The following is a 15,471-nucleotide window of genomic DNA, read 5'->3' as shown; positions in this document are numbered from 1 at the left end:
TCCAGGAGAGACAATCTGAGAATCATTGGACTCCCAGAAAAACATGATGAAAAAAAGAGGCTGGACACTGTCTTCCAGGAAATTATCAAAGAGAACTGCCCAGAAGTCATAGGAACAGAGGAAAAAATAAACATTGAAAGGATTCATCGATCACCCACTGAAAGGGATCCTAAAATCAAAACACCAAGGAATATAGTGGCCAAATGCCAGAACCCTCAGGTGAAAGAAAAAATATTGCAAGCGGCTAGAAAAACCCAATTCAAGTATCAAGGAGCCACAATAAGGATCACCCAGGATCTGGCAGCATCCACATTAAAAGATCGAAGGGCCTGGAATATGATATTCCGAAAGGCTAAGGAACTTGGTATGCAACCAAAAATAACTTACCCAGCGAGAATGAGCATCTTTTTCCAGGAAGAAGATGGACATTCAACGAAGTAAGCGAATTTCATCTATTTTTGATGAAAAAACCAGAACTTAACAAAAAGTTTGATCTACAAATATAGAACTCAAGAGAAATCTAAAAAGGTAAAGATTAATCTTGGGAACTATATTTTGACTATATAGATGTATAAAGAATACATGTATACCTTGTTCTAGAAATTGATGTGGAAAGGACATTGTACCAGAAAAAGGGTAAAGTGGGGGTAGTACATCTCATGAAGAGGCATAGGAAACCTATTATATCTGAGAGAAAGAATGGAGGGGATGAATATAGTGGGTATCTTACTGCCTTCAGAATTGGCTTTAAGTGAAAAATCTTAAGACATATTCAATCTATGGTGAAACTTCTCCCATCTCATTGAAAAGTGAGAAGGGAAAAGTGGAAAGGGAAGGAATAAGCTAAGCGGAAGGGAATACGGGAACTGGGAGGGAAAGGGGTAAGATAGGGGAGGAACTCTAAGGCGGGGGAGGGACACTAAAAAGGGAGGGCTGTGAGAAGCAAGGGGTGCTCACAAGCTTAATACTTGGAAGGGGGGAAAGGGGAAAGAAGGGAGGAAAGCATAAACCGGGTTAACAAGATGGCAAGTAATACAGAATTGGTCATTCTAACCATAAACGTGAACGGGGTAAACTCCCCCATAAAGAGGAAACGGTTAGCAGAATGGATTAAAAGCCAGAATCCTACAATATGTTGTTTACAGGAAACACACCTGAAGCGGGGAGATACATGCAGGTTAAAGGTAAAAGGTTGGAGCAAAATCTACTATGCTTCAGGTGAAGTCAAAAAAGCAGGGGTAGCCATCCTGATCTCAGATCAAGCTAAAGCAAAAATTGACCTAATTAAAAGAGATAAGGAAGGACACTATATCTTGCTAAAGGGTAGCATGGATAATGAAGCACTATCTATATTAAACATATATGCACCAAGTGGGGTAGCATCTAAATTCTTAAAAGAGAAACTAAGAGAGCTGCAAGAAGAAATAGACAGTAAAACTATAATAGTGGGAGATCTTAACCTTGCACTCTCAGAATTAGATAAATCAAACCAGAAAATAAATAAGAAAGAAGTCAAAGAGGTAAACAGAATACTAGAGAAGCTAGATATGATAGATCTCTGGAGAAAATGTAATGGAGACAGAAAGGAATACACTTTCTTTTCAGCAGTTCATGGAACCTATACAAAAATTGACCATATATTAGGACATAAAAACCTCAAACTCAAATGTAGTAAGGCAGAAATAGTAAATGCATCCTTTTCAGACCACGATGCAATGAAAATTACATTCAACAAAAAAGCAGGGGGAAGTAGACCAAAAAATAATTGGAAACTAAATAATCTCATACTAAAGAATGATTGGGTAAAACAGCAAATCATAGACATAATTAATAACTTCACCCAAGAAAACGATAATAATGAGACATCATACCAAAATGTATGGGATGCAGCCAAAGCGGTAATAAGGGGAAATTTCATATCTCTAGAGGCCTATTTGTATAAAATAGAGAAAGAGAAGGTCAATGAATTGGGTTTGCAATTAAAAATGCTAGAAAAGGAACAAATTAAAAACCCCCAGTCAAACACTAAACTTGAAATTCTAAAAGTAAAAGGTGAGATCAATAAAATTGAAAGTAAAAAAACTATTGAATTGATTAATAAAACTAAGAGTTGGTTCTATGAAAAAACCAACAAAATAGACAAACCCTTAGTAAATCTGATTAAAAAAAGGAAAGAGGAAAATCAAATTGTTAGTCTTAAAAATGAAAAGGGAGAACTCACCACTAACGAAGAGGAAATTAGAGCAATAATTAGGAGTTATTAAGCATCAACTATCTACAAGACAACTGACCTAACATTGGAGATACTGCCCCCCCACAAAAAAAAATCTCCTAACCTCAAGAAGCTTATCCTATAATGGGGAAATGTAACATGTAAAAAAAAGTAAACACAAGATAATTTAAGGAGAGAAAGCACTAACAAATGAAAGTGTTAATGTCACCGCTATAGTTATATCAAGCTTTGGACTTTTCGAAACACTTTTCCAACTTTTACCTCATTGGATGATAAGAGTAGTCCTTTGAAATAGCTAAAACAAGTATTAGTTGACAGTTGTGAAACTGGATTTCAGAGAAAACAGATTTTTTTCATATGAAAATGCTTTGAAATATATAAAATACTAAGCAAATGCCAGGTAAATTCATCTCTACTGATAATTTATCAGAGTAGAAGTTCCCAATTCTACTTGCTTTGCAGAACTATGGAGTCCTAAAAATTAAGACCAAGACACATTTTGATTCACTAATAATCAATTAAGAGACTAATAGCCTGAAAATTATCTCTCACATGGAAGAATCTTAACATTTTCAAAAATCTCTTAATATTTGTGACCATAAATTTTCTCATCATTAAAGCAGGATACTTTGTGTAGTGAATGAGATAGACATCATACAATTGGAGAAGGGCAAATGTCCAATTTTAAAAGAGACATAGAGACAGAGACAGAGAGAAGAAAGAAGAATGTAAACTAAAACAAGTAAATTTGACTTCAATTCCATTGCTTCCTATTTCATTCTCCACACTACCCAGATTCAAACTAATTGGTGGATGGATAAAAGGAAAAGAGAAGAGGGTCAAAGAAAGAATTCATGAAAGAAGACATAAGTTTTGAAGGATGAGTAGGATTTTGAGTATTTCAAGAGACAGAATCAACAACTTAAAAGTTAATAAGCATTTGGGTTCAGAAAAAAATTACAAAATCTTACTCTCTTTTTGTTTAAAATAGATTATCGATAAAAACCATTATGTAGATATATTTAATATGGTAATTATATAATCTCCTCAGGGGAGAACAGCCTAAATCAATGTGATGATGACTGAAAAAAACTTATTCTAATATTCTTATTGCAGGTCTTGAAAGAAATTGATGAAATAGGTAATATTCTGAGACTGAAATACTCACGACACAAAAAGTCAGCTCACCCTGAACTATTGGATGAAAAAAGCTTTGAACTTGAAGATTAAGTTTCCAAGCTTGAAGAGAACATAGAGACTTTAACGAAAAAAAGACTTCCCTCCTTACCTCAAAAGGAATATAAATGTATTTCTTCTCTTTCTTAGAACAGTTTTTGTTTATTGAGTAGCTGACTCAATTGAGGAAAGCATTGCTGTTGAAGTTTTACTGTCTCCAACTTAGGCCTATAGAGGTTGAAATATAGTTCCAGATTTAAGTTTCTCCTCTCCTATGGCTTCCAAAAGAAAAATACACTTCTTAGTGTATTTTTAATGGCAAAGAGCCTGGATCTCATTTGCTACTGTGCGGCCTCATTGGTTCCATATCTTTCAGGGCAATGGGGAAAAGAGGTTTAAATTTTTAATTTAGCAGGTTTTATTGTGCTTTAGTTAAAGCATATTTCATCTGCAGACTTGGGGGATGTTTTTATTGTACCAACTCTAAAAGAACTCATCATCATTTTGGAATGATTCAGAAAAAGAAAGAGATATGAATTTCTATTAACCATATTTTGAATTTCTCAAAGGATAGGTGCTAAGGGAAAATTAATGCTTTGAGAAAGGAAGTAGAACTCATCAACAAGTACTAGGAAAAGTCTTTGAAGAAAAATATTCTTTTCCTCCTACTGATCCTACATGGTTTATTCTAATTTTCTAAGTTTTCCTCTTGAGGACAGAAGCCAAATTTAGGTCTGGACATGAGTGTGGTTAAAAATAAAGACTTTTTCTCCTACGATGGCTGACTCTAACTTATAGTAACCTAAATATTACTAATGCCACTCAAAGTTTCTGTTTAATATGTACTCTATAAATCTTATGAATAGTCATTCTGATATTTCTTTTTAACTCTGGATAAAATGCTGAGTCAATTAATGTTCTATTCCAGGACTACTTTAAAAAAATTCTTATCAATTCAAAATACTTAAAATAAATTTATAATGCACTTTATCAAGCCTGTGAAACCCAGAGCCAAGTCTATCAAAGAGTCTTGTCACCTAGTATTTGTACAGCATCTTGACTGAGATAAAAGTTGAGTTTTGAACTAACTGAACTCTTTTTTTTTTAAATATGTGAACACAAGTGACTATAGCACAAACATTTGAGCTTGTGGCCTCATGATTATGAAGAGAGACTGTTTAATGACTTATGTTAATTGTATCTAATTGATATGCACAGATCTGTTGAGAAAACCTCAGCTGTAAGATAAACATCCAGCTGGCATTCAGAGTTGGAAAGAACAAATAGAGTGATCTTTTAGCAAAGTTTCCCTAACTGTAAGAATAAGCTACATAAAACATTTTGCTCTATCAAATGACATTGTAAACAAATAAGATCAAGAGCTATTTGGCTTTCCCTTGTACAGATGTACCCAAATTTTCACATTATTTATTCTACAGTTGTAACTTAAATAATGTCTATAATTCTAGATTTAATGAAAAATGAGAGTTGAAGTCTGAAGAGGTCAATACCTGAGTCCCTGAAAAAGGAAGGGATTAGAGACACAGACAACTAGCTGCCTAGTAAATAAAGGAGCTGTAGAACTAGATAATTTAGTCATTAATTAATTATTTAATGTTCATTAAAAAAGGAAATTTTTAAAATTGGGAAATAAATTAAATCCTTAATTATATTGGTTTCAAAGTGTATTATATATAGTATTTATGGATATTTAAAGATTGTGTATTATTGCGGGAAGAGGGCAGTGCTAAAAATTCATGCTGTTTTGGTTTTGTTTTTCATAACAAATTCAGACTATAATTAAGGCACTGAAAGCAGTAAATTTTATGCATGAAAATAAGTTTACTGTAAAAATGAACATTTTTTTGTTTACTAGACAGGTCGATTTCAATGGAATTGTTCATAGTAAAAAGACCAAAACAGATGGGTCTTTGGTTCTATAAGGGAAATTGACCAGGGAGGAGAGGAGGGAAGGGAGATTTTCATCTTTAATTCTGGATCTATGCCTACAATTTAAACCAATGAGTTTTTTCATTTCTGATTAATTTTTTTGGACTTTGAGTATGTGCATACTCACCCAAGTGACTTATTTTCACTAAGAAGCCAAAACTGTATTTTTTTTTTTTTTGGTGGAAACTAATAACTTTTCCCCCTATGGGGGAAGAAGAGAAGGGTATTTCCTTTTCATCAAAAATCATGCTTCTGTACTCAAAACAAAAGACTTCTTTTTAGGAAGCTCTCTGTCCTACATATGCCCAATGAGAAAACATCTAATTCAAAGGGAATACTCTTTGGAAACAAAAAGAAAATGTGACAGAGAGCATGTTTTTAAAAGGACTAGTAACATAATAAAGGTGACTTGAATACAGAATTGAATTTTTAGTTTTGATAAGAATAAAAAAATCAGTGTTTGGCATCTAGGACTTTGCTGTTAATTCCACTATTTTCAAGGATTTACTAAAGGACTCACAAGAGAATTAAATGAGTCTACAAGGCAAGTATACTCCCACAATGCTATCTTTTTTGGCCTACCTAATAGATTCTCGTTATCTTTCCTCTGATGCTGAATTTGGTGTGAATTCCCAATTGTCTTAGCCCATTGCAGCTCAGAACTTCTTAATTCAAAAGATCTATCAGATTCAGTCTACCCAGTCGCTGAGATTTCAGGAGTTTGCCATCATGTCCCACTACATATTAATTCCTACTAGTTTTAATAAATAACCTTAATTCTTACATGGTATCTTGTAATCTTGTATCTCATAGTCACAGTATTCTTCCAGTGTTCTCTACTTTGGATTACCATTTCAATTTTTATTTATTTCATTTCACTTTTTTAAAAAAAGACTTTTACAGACTAATTTTATATGATGGAATTCTTGGGACACAAGTCCATTTCATCTATTGAAGTTGAAATTGAAGAAATTTACATGGATTAAAGGAAGCACATTAATCCACTACTATACATGGGAAGTCTAATTTCCACAACTGCAAAATATTTTGCCTGAATCACTGTGCAATCTTTTAGGTGGTAGGTGAAATAAAGGATAGCACATTGTAATATTAGAGAGCATTAGACTTAGAAGTTAAAAAAGCTAGCATCTGACAGCTGTCTCAGATATATTAACTATGACCCTAAGCAATTCACTTAACCTCCTTCAGTCTCAGTTTACTTATCTGTAAAATAAGTAAAATAGTATCTACTTCATAGGACTGTGGTTATGATAAAGTAAGATATCATGTTAATATAGTGTTTTATAAACTTTAAAATCTATAAAAATATTAGTTATTGCTATTATTCCTTTTATTCATAGACTATCAATTAGTACTAGATTCTATTAATTTTTTCTTTTCCCTTTTCATGATTCTTAGATTCCCTTTTCTTTTTCCTGGTGCTTCAGTATTCTAACTTCTTTTTCCTCTTCCTTTACTCTTTTGTTTGGGGGGTGGCGCTTAAATCCTGATAATTTTTTATCAGTAGCAGCCCTTAGGTAGTACAAAATTCTTAACACTTGTTCAAACACACTTTTACAAACAATACCATTATCTTCTGAAGGTCTTGCTACTGTAATAAAATATCAAATATTCCACATAATTCAAGTCAAAATCTGTCTCTAAAAATTAAAATTTCAGATAATAAAACTTTAGCTATATTATACATGTTGATTTTATTCTGGACCTAAATAGTGATTTATTAACAGTGATCCCTTTTGTCAAAAAAGGGAAATCAAAATCGTTGAGAGTCTAGATTTAGAAAGAATAAAGGAGTAGGTGTACAAGTAAAATATTTTCAGACAAGTGCTACATGATCTTTTGCCTCAGAAAGAACTAAAAGAATTGAAAAATATCACTTTTTGATATCTTCAATAATTAACTTAATGACTAAACAATTAAAATTTATAGTAAAAATTTATACATTGTGATTATTCCAATGTCATATCATATAGTGAATTAGTGACCCCAATCCAGTCAGGGCTCCTAACTTCCCAGCATAGTACTCTGTCCCATCACAAGTGAAAGCATGCCTTCCTATGTCATTTAAAGCTGAAGAACTTGATATTCATTACTAAAAAAAAAGTGCCACTGAGGCCATGAAGGAGTTTTAAAGACATTTGCAATATACAAAGGTTTTTCTTTCCTTTAAATACAAATCTCATTAATACTCTTTCTACTAAGTATTATAATTGCTTTTCTTACCTTGTACCACCATGGGGTTAGACAAAAATGAGTCACAACAAAGAAATAGCACAAACCACATTATTCCTTTCAGTAGGACTCATGTCTATCCTAAGTAGAATTCAATTATTCATAAATCAAGGCATCCACTGACCAAAACAAAAGGCTTAACCTTGACATCTACATGTCAGCTTCTCTTGGAAATTATCCCCTGGCATTAAAAGTCAGAAATACTAAAATGCTCAAAAGCAGATCAAATTAGGTGTGAGTAAAGATTTTCACTGCTCTAAAGCATAAAAACAATATTACTTCCCTTTATTCAGGACAAAAAATAACTTTGCCTCAAAAATACTTATTAAAAAAGAATAATGATTGCATTGACCCAGCTTTGTTCAGGAGTTCTCTTAATCAAGTTTGTATAGACTTATGGTGAATGGATTCACTATTAAGGGAAGAGCTGTTAGGACAGGAAATGGTTCTTTAAAACTCTGAGCTACCTATGGCTGAAGTAGGCCAGACTCAAATCACAACATTAACTCCCCTCCTTCAAAATGCCCCCAAATTCATTATGGATCAAGGAAAAACAGGTCAATCATAATGCTTCATTCTTTCTTTTCAACTCTTGACTATGTTTGTTCAGATCTACATACACAACAAAATTTATGGGGAATATTTGATATGTCAATTGTTTAATGATAGATTTAATCCAGAGAATAAATTAATAAGGATCTTGACTATAACAAAGGAACCTAGAAAGAATATGAAGTATTGATTATCAAATGGATGATGTCATGAGATCAAAGAAAGTGAACTTGTGAGCCTTTAAATGAGGAATTGCAAACAGGTTAATACAGATAATTATAAGCTTTTCAAAAGTAAGAAAAATATATTTGGTGCCTAAAATATGTCTTTTAAACAAATTATCTATTTTGGTGGCTACAAATACAATTAAGGTATATAACATGACTCCTTTCAAACTAATATTTCTACAACTGCCAATGGTTTTCATTAATTGAGTCACAGTCTCGGATATGTTTAACAATAAGTGCTGCTTTTTTTTGTTCATAAAATAATGGTTTTGGAACAAAGGACATAAAAGCTTTTAAAGAACTTTTCAAATAATCAACTATAAAAAAATCTTAACATGACAGATTTCTTAGAAAGGAATAAAACTTTATGAACTAAATAAAAGTTTAAAAAATTATGAAAAAGAATAAGCATTGTAAATTAACCATACGGGAAAAACATACATGGCATTGTTTTAAAAAATTTCATTGTATTAAAACAGTGATATCACTAGAGAAGAAATTTTCAAGACATAGTCAAAAAGACTATTGTTGAAAATTATTCATTTCTACAAATGTGGAAAATAGCTTTTTGTAAGTGAAATTAATTTTGTTTATTTTTTTAATAGTCTAGTTGGTAGATTTTAAAATGTTCAAATCCAAAGAAATATCAATTGGCTTAAATTTTACTAGCCAAGTATCTTGATATATCAGTATCAAGCATATTCAAGTAAACTATTGAGGGAGATCAAAACATTTCTCCACTACAGACCCAGGCAGCAGCCAATTAACCATGTTCCAGGTACTATGCTAAGTGCTGGATATACAAAGAAAGGAAAAAATACCCACTTGTCAAGTAGTTTGTGATCTAATGAACACAACACATAAATATGTATTTATCATATACAAATAAAGCAAATATTATACCTTATCTTTATACCCAAGAGAGTTCATGAACATACGATCTTTTCTTCTCATCTCAGTAATCATGATGTCATCACCTAATAATCACACATCAATTTTATTTTTGCATGTTTGACCATATGTATGCCAGTCAATTTATTCTTGAATCTTCACAGTTTCATTCAAAAAAGAAAAGGTCAAATTTAGGAAGCTCAGATTTGCAGGAGGTTAGGGAAGTAGGGAAGAGATTAGAGAGTAGGAGAAAAATAAATCACAGTCAGGGACATTAACATCAGTTAAAAAAAAAAAAAAAAGATAGGCTGACAGTAAATAGAGTGCTGGACTTGGAGTCAGGAAGATGCTTACCTGTGTGAACCTGGACAAGTCCCTTAACCTCTTAGTCTGAGTTTTCTTATCTGCAAAATGAGAATAATAGCAAAATAATATTTTACAGGACAGTTGTGAGAATCTAGTGAGATAAAATATGTAAAGCACTTTGCAAACTTTAAAGTACTATATAAATATTATCTCTTGATACTGTTAAAAGACTGAAAGTTAATACATGCATATAAATCATTTTAGCTGTCTTAACAAAAGTTAAATTGGCTTCTATAGCAATTACTTGCTTTTTTTATTACAATCCAAGTCATATTACTCAACTCCAATTTTTTTAAGACCTCATTATTATAAAAGCAATACTATGGAAATAGCCTTCTCACATTGGTGTGTTAAGATTAATGGGAATGACAAGTAAATGATAAAAAACAAATTTTCAGTAAGCAAAATTTAAGATAATTTACACAACTGATTTCATCTTTCACTCACCTACTCTATAGAGGTTACTTTCCATAGCCAAAAGTAAAAAAGTTGTAAACTCATCAACTGTTCCATCATGCCCTACCTGCTAAACCTAAGAATAAATAACAAAATATAGACTTAGACTCTTCCTCAAATTTCCAATCTAACACAAAGGTACATAGCAAATGTCTGCTAAATCCAGATAACTTTAAGGTAGAAATATGTCATAGTGAAAATAATATTGAATCTGATGCCAAAGAGTCTAGATTCAAATACTAGCTCGAGCATGGACTTGCTTGGGCAGTTTAAGCTTTGCTCTTTAAGACTTCCCTGAATACCATAAGTAACATGCAAGAAATTATATACCATCTTGTAATAAACTTACATTACCTAAATAAAGGTATTCCCAAGCCTACTATTTCTGAGTCTATTTCCACATCCATGAAAATTAGGGGCTTGGATTGGATTAGATTATCTCTAAAATCCTTTCTAATTCGAAATCCTCCAATAGATCATGAAGTGTGCCAGTTGACATAAAGCCCTGTTGATGGACTCAGTCATGTAATGCAAATGTCAAACACTGCTTAGGCCAGTCCCTTGCAAGCAAACAGAATGCATATGTTCCAGTATGTCACCAGTCAAACCAAGCCAGCTTTGGGCTATGTGTGAGAGCTAACAGGACCGTGGCAACTTTCCCTCTCTCTTGAGACCCCTTGGCACTTGCTTCCTGTCCATATGCCACAGAGGGATATGAAAGGAAAGGTGGCAAGTTTCACACTTCTGTGATCTCCTTTCTGCCTTTCAAATTGTCACACCTCCTTTCAGTACTCAATAGAAATGGAGTAAGTGGGGCAGTTGGGAATTGCTTTTTTATCCTCCCTTTTTTTTCTATTGCATAACAAACTGAGGTCAGTTCTTTAGTGAAATGTTACAACAGAGAAAACACTGGGATTTTATTGAGCTTTTCATGTTCTCTCCCATACATATTACTATGTGTTGGAACCATGCCATTCGGTGTTTTGCAAGCTGGTCAAAACTACTCTTTATTGACAAGGGGGATGGGGAGGGAAGGAGGAAAGAAACTATCACTACAATAACAGAAAGGACTCTGCAATTGCATTCCTGCTTTTTCTCTGACTTCGTATTTTTTTTTAATTGAACCTGGAATTTAGCATGAACTGCTCGAGAAATTCATGTGGCTCTGCTTCTGAGGCTGTACCCAATATGATATACACAGTCTGAGATAACTGATAACATACTAAAAGAAAGAACTTATGAACCAAGTTTGACTTTTATTGTGGTGGTTATTCAGTTGTTTCATGTCTAACTCTTTGTGACCCCATTTGAGGTTTTCTTGGCAAAGATACTAGACTGGTTTGCCATTTTCTTCATTTTACATATAAGGAAACTGAGGAAAACAGTTTTAAAAGCCTTGCCAAGAAGTTCATAGCTAGGAAGTGCCTGAGGCCATATTTGAATTCATGTCTTCCTGCCTCCAAGTCCCAAGACTATATATTCACTATGCAATCTAGTTGCCCTGACTTTTATAAAGCAATAAAATCTGAAAGACATTACTCCACACAAGCTAGCACTAGGTTTACATTAACCCAAGTAAGGATTCACAAATGAGCCACAGTTGGATGACATTCACTTATCGTGACAGACCAACCAACATAATGCTCATTTATTAAGTTGAGTTTATGATAAGAGGTCAAACCCACTAGAAAAATATCATTTAAAGTGTTATTTCTAGGACAAGAAGAAGGGTTAACAAAAATTATAGTCCCAAAAAGTCCTGTGGTATACTCTCCAGATAATCAGGAAGACATCTAAATTTCTCAAATGATCCAGTATTTAGAATTCATCAGGTATGACTCTGAGTCAGTTATGAGAACCTATCTTCTGCTGGAAACACAATAAATATCAATCAGATCATATATTATCTTGAGTCCTTCCATCATTCTCCTTTACCACATTATCATCCTTCATGATCATGGAAATGGAGCATTTGTAAGTGATAGAACAATCACAAGAAGGATTATACTGTGTGTGGCTGAAGTCAAACAATCAGAAAGTATTTTTTAAATACCAATTTACATGCCAGGTACCATATTAGAGGATGGGTATATAAATAGAAAAACTGGAAAAAAAAATCCACTCACAAAGAGTTTATATTTTAATGAGAAACACAAGAAGTACATATATAAGCATAAACAGAATCATATCAATTTTAAAGTATAGGATTGTTAAGGAGGGAGGGAACAAGGAGTTCAGGAAAAGTTTCATACTAGAGGTAATACTCGAGTTGCATCTTAAAGAAAGAAAAGAATTCTATGAAGCAGAGATAAGAAGGATGTCTATTACAAACATGAGGGATGACCAGTGTAATGTCACGGAGATAGGAGATGCAGTGACATGTATGAGGACCATAGAGTAGTCCAGTTTGACTGAATCAGGAGGAGTAATATATAAAGAAAGTTGGAAAACTAGCTTGCAGCCAGATAGTTAAGGTTTGAAGTATGACTGAAAAGTGTTTTATTTAGCTTCCAGAAGATTAAAGACAATGGAGCTTACTAAGTAGGAGCATGAAATGGTCAGATAAATGTTTGAGAGTTATTTTGGCAGCTATGTTGAGGATGGACTGAAGTAAGGACAGATAATGCAGGCAACTAATTTAGAGTTCTTTGCAACAATTTAGTTCAGAGGTGAGCAGGGCCAAAACTAACGCAGTAGCTGTATAAGCAAAGATTGGGGTCAGAAACAAGAAATGTACAGGTGGAAAAGGAAAGATTTGTCAATTGATTAGATATATGAAGCAAACTTGAAGAGTCCAGAATAATGTAGAGCTTACAAACCCAGGAGATTGGAAGAATAGTGGTATCCTCAACTCCATGAAGAAAGTTTAGAAGAGGGTTTGAATTTTTTTTTAATTGCTTTGTTTTGGGCCCAATATAAGATTATGCTCCAACAAAGTTTGGAACAGAAGCTGAGGCAATAGGAAGTCAGTAAGGAGTAAAAGGCATATGCTGTTTGATATGTATCAATTATATCAAATAGTATGGAGAGTTCAAGAAGGTTGGAAAATTAGAGATCACTGATAATTTCAAGAGACTAGTTTTTCAATTGTTGAGGCCAGAAGCCAAAATGTAAAGAGCTGAAAAATAAATGAAAGGAAAAGAAATGCTGATGATGTGGAGAGTTTTCTCTAAGACTCTGTCTATGAAAAGGAAGAGATATAGCATAATAGCCTGAGAAAATGGTAGAGTCAGATAAATTATAAGTTGAGGACAATCTGGAAATGTTTACAAGTAGTATGGAAGGAGCAGAGGGAATAAGAAAAACTAGGAAGAGAAAGAGAGAAAGGGATCCTCCTGGGGGCATAAATAAAAAAATTGGCATTTGCAAGGAGGAGACTTCTTCCTCCCAGACTCATGCAAACATAATAGAATGAGAATGATTTAAAAGGGATTTGGAATACTAAGTTGGGTTTCCTCAATTTTCTTTTGCTGAGAAAGAAGATTTGGTGAATTTAACTTTAGAAAACAAAAAAAATTGAACAGAAGCTATTCCTAGAGGAATAGGAAGTCAGTAAAGAGTAAAAGGATTGCCTATTGTGATCACATAATAAATCTGCATAGGTCCAATCAGTTTTCTACATGTACATTCAGATGCATTGAGAAACAGATAAAATGAATAGTGGGAGTACCAGGATAGAGTTTTGAAAGAGGAAAAGTAACGAAAGGACAAAGGACCCCAAAAGACAGGGTAATGTCAAATTGGTTGAATACAGAATCAAGATTTTGAAGGGAGGAAATTATAGCCAGAGGAGATCAGAGTGGAGGCCTGAGCAAGCTGTAAAGGATGGAGTAACTGAAGGTTTCAAAAAAAAGATGAAGAATAAGATGGGAAGGTAGAGATGAAAGAACTAGTATTTAAAGTCAGATAAGCAAATAACATAATTATAGATAGAGAATACTTATAGGTGATAATAATAAGGATATGATTATCCCTGGATAGTAGCTAGAGAGAAATATGAGATCATGATTATTCTCAGATCTTTTTCAGAAGAATTAACAGTCCAACCACATCTCCCCCATTTTATATTTGTGAAATTAATTTTAATGATGATTTTTTTATTACAGCTTTTTATTTTCAAAACATATGCATGGATAATTTTTCACCATTAACCCTTGCAAAAACTTTTGTTCCAAATTTTTACCTCCTGACCTAGATGGCAAGTAATCCAATATATGTTAAACATGTTAACAAAATATATGCTAAATCCAACATATGTATAAAAATTTATACAATTAACAGGCTGCACAAGAAAATCAGATCAAAAAAAAAGAAAGTAAAATGCAAGCAAACAACTACAACAAAAGTGAAAAACACTATGTTGTGATCCACACTCAGTTCCCATAGTGTTATCTGGTTATAGAGGACTCTCTTCATCACAAGATCATTGGAACTGGCCTGAATCATCTCATTGCTGAAGAGAGCCAAGTCCTTCATAATTAATCATAGTATAATCTCATTGTTGCCATGTAAAAGGATCTCCTGGTTCTACTCATTTCATTTAGCATTAGTTCATATAAGTCTCTCCAGGCCTCTCTGAAATCATCTTGCTGATTGTTTCTTAGAGAATAACATTCCATTATATCCATATACCATAACTTAATTCAGCCATTCTCCAATTGTTAAGCATCCACCCAGTTTCCAGTTTCTAGCCACTACAAACAGGGCTGCCACAAACATTTCTGCACATGTGTGTCCCTTTCCCTCCTTTATGATCTCTTTGGGATGCAGACCTAGTAGAGACACTGCTGGATCAAAGAGTATGCTGTTTTATAGCCCTTTGGGCATAGTTCCAAATTGCTCTCCAGAATAGTTGGGTCAGTTGTGAAGTTAATTTCTGAACACAGAAATATAGCCTTCATGCTTATTAATATTCATTTTATTTGGATCCACAATCTTTAATTCCAAATCTTATAATCTTTCTATTATGCCACACTGACTTCTGATAAAAATAACTTATCACTGTTAAATAACTAATTTTACTGACATCCAGAAGTCTCTACTCTACCATTTTTTAAGTTAGAAAAAAAAATTGGATTTCAGAGATTAAATGATAAGTAATTTATCTGTGCTCCCATGCCTACTTAATGACAAAGAAAGTTCTAGATATGAGCTTTTCTTAGACCTAAATATGTTTTTCTTTATCCTAAGATCCTGAATTATTGTTCCTTAATGTTGGGCCCTTCCTATAGCCATAGGGTAGTGTAGACTACTGGAGAGTGAGTAGCATGTTATCTAATTTTAGCAACCCTTAACACAAGCCAAAACATAAGAGACTAATGACAATGATATGGTCACAAGTCTTATGGAAATTATATGAGAAAAGAC

This window comes from Antechinus flavipes, chromosome 2 (genome assembly GCF_016432865.1).
Source record: "Antechinus flavipes isolate AdamAnt ecotype Samford, QLD, Australia chromosome 2, AdamAnt_v2, whole genome shotgun sequence".
NCBI classification, from domain to species: Eukaryota; Metazoa; Chordata; class Mammalia; order Dasyuromorphia; family Dasyuridae; genus Antechinus; species Antechinus flavipes.
Note: the sequence above shows the minus strand (reverse complement) of the source record.